At 46.8% G+C, this 5,791-nt stretch overlaps 2 non-coding genes across 2 annotated transcripts; both read right to left on the bottom strand.

Annotated features, from left to right (window-relative positions):
• Positions 1–538: 538 nt before the first annotated feature.
• On the bottom strand, positions 539–3,948 carry LOC149152347 (25S ribosomal RNA). The gene has a single exon (XR_016263913.1). It is a non-coding gene; the product is annotated as a 25S ribosomal RNA (ribosomal RNA).
• A 247-nt stretch (positions 3,949–4,195) lies between these two features.
• On the bottom strand, positions 4,196–4,349 carry LOC149152346 (5.8S ribosomal RNA). Its single transcript, XR_016263983.1, has one exon. It is a non-coding gene; the product is annotated as a 5.8S ribosomal RNA (ribosomal RNA).
• Between the last annotated feature and the right edge of the window lie 1,442 nt (positions 4,350–5,791).

Genomic DNA, 5,791 nt, shown 5'->3' with positions numbered 1-5,791 from the left:
GAAACCCCAAATTTTGGGCGTGGCATGGAAACCCTAAATTTTTTTGTGTCGAGTGGAAGCCCCAAATTTTAGGCGCCGGGTGGAAACCCCAAATTTTGGGCATGACATGGAAACCCCAAATTTTAGGTGCCAGGTGGAAACCGCAAATTTTTGGTGTGACATGTAAGCCCCAAATTTTAGGCGAGGGGTGTAAACCCCAAATATTCATTTCCAAGGCACAGCATGGAAACCCCAATTTTTCCCATGCTTGGACACCTTTTTCATCACAGCATGGAAACCCAAAATTTTGGGCGCTGGGACACGACATGGAAACCCCAAAATTTTGGGCGTCGAGGCATGACATGGAAACCCCAAAATTTTGGGTGCCGGAGTGCGACATGGAGACCCCAATTTTCCTAGGCTTCGGTGCCTTTTTGGTCATGGCGTGGAAACCCCAAATTTCCCACTCCCAAGCAATAAAAAATCGTTGTCTGGTGGAATAGGCAAAGGTACGAGAGTGGGAGGGTTGTCTGAATTTGTTTGTGACAAGAGCGAAGCTCTGATTCGAGGTGACCAAGGGCTGAATCTCAGTGGATCGTGGCAGCAAGGCCACTTTGCCACTTACAATACCTCGTTGCATATGTAAGTCATTTGCAAAGGATTCTTCTCAATGACCGTTTGGAATTGAACTTCAAAGCTGCCTCGACCGAGATGCTTCATGGTTGCGGTTTGCAAATGACATGGGCCCCTGGGAGCCACAAAGCGACGCCCCTACTACGGGTCGAGATACCGTCGAAGAGTGACATGCACTGCTTCTAGCATGGATTCTGACTTAGAGGTATTCAGTCATAATCTGACACACAATAGCTTCGCGCCACTAGCTTTTCAACCAAGTGTGATGACCAATTGTGTGAATCACTGGTTCCTCTCGTACTAAGTTGAATTACTATTGCGGTGCAGTTCATTAGTAGGGCAAAAATAACCTGTCTCACGATGGTCTAAACCCAGCTTACGTTCCCTATTGGTGGGTGAGCAATCCAACACTTGGTGAATTCTGCTTCACAATGATAGGAAGAGCCAACATCGAAGGATAAAAAAGCAACTTCGCTATGAACGCTTGGCTGCCACAAGCCAGTTATCCCTGTGGTAACGTTTCTTACACCTCTAGTTTCAAATTCCGAAAATCTAAAGGATCGATAGGCCACGCTATCATGGTTTGTATTTGTACTGAAAATCAAAATCAAATGAGCTTTTACACTTTTGTTCGACATGAGATTTCTGTTCTCATTGAGCTCATCTTAGGACACATGCATTATCTTTTAACATATGTGCTACCCCATCCAAACTCCCCACCTAACAATGTCTTCCGCCCGGATCGACCCGCCGAAATGTGCCTTAAGGCCAAAAACAGGGGCAGTGCCCTATCTCTGCCCCATCGAATAAGTAAAATAATGTTAAAAGTAGTGGTATTTCACATGCACTGAAAACGGCTCCCACTTATTCTACACCTCTCAAGTCATTTCACAAAGTCAGACTAGAGTGAAGCTCAACACGGTTTTCTTTCCCCTCTGATTCTGCCAAGCCCATTCCCTTGGCTGTGGTTTTTCTAGATAGTAGATAGGGACAATGGGAATCACGTTAATCCATTCATGCATGTCACTAATTAGATGACGAGGCATTTGGCTACCTTAAGAGATTCATAGTTACTCCTACCGTTTACTCATGCTTGGTTGAATTTCTTCACTTTGACATTCAAAGCACTGGGCAGAAATCACATTGCGTCAGTATCCGCAGAGACCATCGCAATGCTTTGTTTCAATTAAATAGTCATATTCCCCTTGTCCTTACCAGTTTTGAGTCAACTGTTCAATGCTTGGGAAAAATCCCCCGGCAGGGGGCATTCCATGCCCATAGCCCAATCGACATGCGACTGCCTGCCTTTACCGTGAGAGTAGCTCGGGCAGACTGCCGACAACCCATGAGTTGAGGGCATAGACCCCTAGGCCCAACCCTCAGAGCCAATCCTTTTCCCAAAGTTACATATCCGTTTTGCTGACTTCCCTTACCTACATTGTTCTATTGACCAGAGGTTATTCACCTTGGAGACCTGATGCGGTTATAAGTACGACCGGGCATGAACGGTACTCGGTCCTCCAGATTTTCAAGGGCTACCAAGGGCACACCAGACACCACAAGATGTGTGGTGCTCTTCCAGCTACTGGACCCTATCTTTGGGTGAACTGATTCTAGGGTGGGAAAGCTATTAAAAGTAAAAGATAACTCTTCCCGGGGCCCCCGACGACGTCTCCGGATTTCCTAACATTGTCGCCCACCGCCATGTCCTAGTTCGTGAATATTAACCTAAATCCCTTTCGATGCTCTTGAGATTGCACCATTGGTACAAGGCTTCCCCATCTTTTAGGATCAACTAACCCATGTCCAAGTCTTATTCACATGGAACCTTTCCCCACTTCAGTCTTCAAAATTCTTATTTGGATATTTGCTACTACCACCAAGATCTGCACCAGGGGCTGATCCACCCAAGCTCACGCCCGAGGTTTTTCAACAACCCCCATGTCCTCCTACTCATCGGAGCCAGACAATTGCTTCAACGGTCGAGTATAGGTTGTGCGCTTCAGTGCCATCCATTTTTGGGCCTATTTGATTTGGCAAGTGAGTTGTTACACACTCCTTAGTGGATTTCAACTTCCATGACCACCGTCCTACTATCTTAATCAACCAACACCCTTTGTGGGATCTAGGTTAGCTTGCAATTTGTCACCATAACTCAACTTTCAGTTCATCCCACATCGCCAATTCTGCTTATCAAAAATGGACCACTTGGAGCTCTCGATTCCATGGCACGGCTCAATGGAGCAGTTGCACCCTCTTACCTATTTAAAGTTTGAGAACAGGTTGAGGGCGTTACGCCCCCGATGCCTCTAATCATTTGCTTTACCCAATAAAACTCACACGTGAGCTCCAACTATCCTGAGGAAAACTCCAGAGGAAAATAGCTACTAGATGGTTCGATTAGTCTTTCGCCCCTATACCAAAGTCGGATGAATGATTTGCGTGTTAGTATCGCTACGAGCGTCCACCAGAGTTTCCTCTAGCTTCGCCCTGCTTAGGCATAGTTCACCATATTTCGAGTCCCAACATGTGTGCTCACACTCGAACCCTTCACATAAGCTCAAGGTCGGTTGATGATGCACCCCCCCAGAGAGGGGATCTCACCCGTCAAGTTCCTTGCACCTCGCAGGTTTTCAAACCCACCGACTCACACACATGTTAAACTCCTTGGTCCGTGTTTCAAGATGGGTCGAATGGAAAGCCTGTCAACCAACACCACGAGTGCACATATGCACACGGCCTGCCACAAGGGCACACGCTTCATTCCTCAACCACCACAACAGCAAACTGACAGGTAGTAGTCCACCCACGCTTGTGACGATGCAGCAGCCCGTGTTGGTTTGCACCTCAAGTCGAGCGGCGGACTAGCCTAAGTCGTTCCACATCCAACCAGGACACATCGACAACCTCCATCCACTTCCATCCCAACAATTTCAAGCAGTCTTTAATTCTCATTTCAAAGTCCTTTTCATCTTTCCCTTGTGGTACTTGTTTTCTATCGATCTCTCACCCGTATTTAGCCTTGGACAAAATTTACCACCCAATTAGGGATGCATTCTCAAACAACTCGACTCACTGACAACGCCTCATGATGTGGTAGGATCCCAGCCTGACGGGGTTGTCACCCTCTTAGGTGCCCCCTTCCAAGGGACTTGGCCCAAGTCTTCCACTGAGGACACTTCTACAGACTACAATTCAGGCGACACTGCCACCTGATTTTCATGCTGGGATCTTCCTGGTTCGCTCACCGCTACTAGGGGAATCCTTGTAAGTTTCCTTTCCTCTGCTTAATTATATGTTTAAACTCAGCAGGTTTTCTTGCCTGAGCTGAGGTCGCAAAGTTGGAGCTAAATCTGCCCTACCCGATGGGAGGACAAGAGAGAGAAAAGCAAGTTCGAGCGATGCCACACAAAGCCTGCATTAGATAATGCCAACTGCCCATCCAAGGGGACAATATCACTGCTCGCTGACACATGCCACGAAACATCACTCGAAGTATTTCAGCCAACCACACCACATTGCGCATGGACTACCAGCTCCACTGCTCCCTAACATATTTTAGGGAGTGTGTTTGAATGGGATGCGATACCTAGACAGACATTCCATCAACCGAGGCCTCGAGCACAAATTGCATTAAAAAACTCGATGATTCACAGGATTCTGCAATTCACACTAAGTATCGCATTTCGCTATGTTCTTCATCGTAATAAGAGCCAAGATATCTGTTGCCGAGAGTCGTTTCCACATATTACCGAAAAATCTGCCACAGCGCTGAATAGGGGCAACCCCTAAAAATAAATGTAAGGCTAAGGGCCAAAAGGAGGAAAGGAAGAAAAATACATGAAAGAAAGAGAAACAAAGGTGTCTACCCCCCTCACAAGAGGAGGCTCAAACAGAGAACAATCTCCTCGAGCCCCATGCCCTCGCAAAAAGGGGGGAAATGCATGGAACAACAATCGAGAAGGACTAGGGTGGCCACCCCAGGAGATCACACTGCTTTTAATCCTTCCTGAACACCAGTCCACAACAATTCCCCCTTTTCTCCGTAAAGCTAGGGACCAAAAGGAAGAAGGGAAGAAAACAAGGTGAAAGAAATAGAGATCAAACGTGGCTACCGGCTCACAAGGGGAGGCTCAAACAAAGCACAAGCCTTCCAAGCCCCATGCCTTCACAAAAAGGGGGGAATTGAAGTGGATTACGATTGAGAAGGACTAGGGTGGCCACCCCAAGAGCTCGCACTGGATTTTGTCCTTCCCAAACACCAATCCACAACAATCCCACCTTTTCTTCGTAAATCTAGGGGACAAAAGGAAGAAAGGAAGAAAAAAACATGAAATAAAGGGATATCAACTGTGGCTACCGACTCACAAGGGGAGGCTTCAAACAGAGAACAAGCTTCCCCAACCCTGTGCCTTTGCAAAAAGGGAGGAACTGCAGGGGATGACGATTGAGAAGGACTAGGGTGGCCACCCCAGAACTCACACTGCTTTTCGTCCTTTCTGAACACCAATCCTCAACAATACCACTTCTTCTCCATAAAGCTAGGGGCAAAAGGAAGAAGGGAAAACAACATCGAAGAAACAAAGATCCCAAGAAAAGAGAGAAGCTCAACAACACACCGAGTAGACGTCCGCTAACCAAAAAGAAATCAAACAAGGCACCCAATCAAAAAGCATCCCACCTCTTCATTCCCTCCCACATACATTATGGCACAACACCCTTTCTAGCTTTACAACATAACAAACAACAATCAAACAACCAACCAAATAAATCACAACCTAAACTTGACCACTAGAAAAGACAAGGACCCAATGAGACCAGTGTCTGGAGCATGTTACTGAGAGGTAAACAACCCCCCAACCCAGCACAAGGCTTCAAATGACAAATAGACTACTAATAACAAACCCACCCCGCTATTGCACCCCTCCGTGTACAAAACACCCAACAACCTTTCTAGCGAGAAAGTCAACGAGGGTCAAGAATCAAACTCCAAATAGGAGTTGTCACGGGCCGACACTCAATGCTGGAGAAAGCCACAGGGCCACAAATACATCGATGGTGCAAGGCCACTAAAGAGAGGGACGTCCGCAAAGCACACACCATGAAACAAAGAAATGACCAAGTCCCACAAAAAACCCACAATCCAAAGGGAGGAACAAAGACACAACCTGCTACTTGT

Source organism: Pinus tabuliformis, chromosome 9 (genome assembly GCF_031772625.1).
Source record: "Pinus tabuliformis cultivar Carrire ecotype Pingquan chromosome 9, CPIR1, whole genome shotgun sequence".
NCBI classification, from domain to species: domain Eukaryota; kingdom Viridiplantae; phylum Streptophyta; class Pinopsida; order Pinales; family Pinaceae; genus Pinus; species Pinus tabuliformis.
Note: the sequence above shows the minus strand (reverse complement) of the source record. Positions and strands in the feature narration are given on the sequence as shown.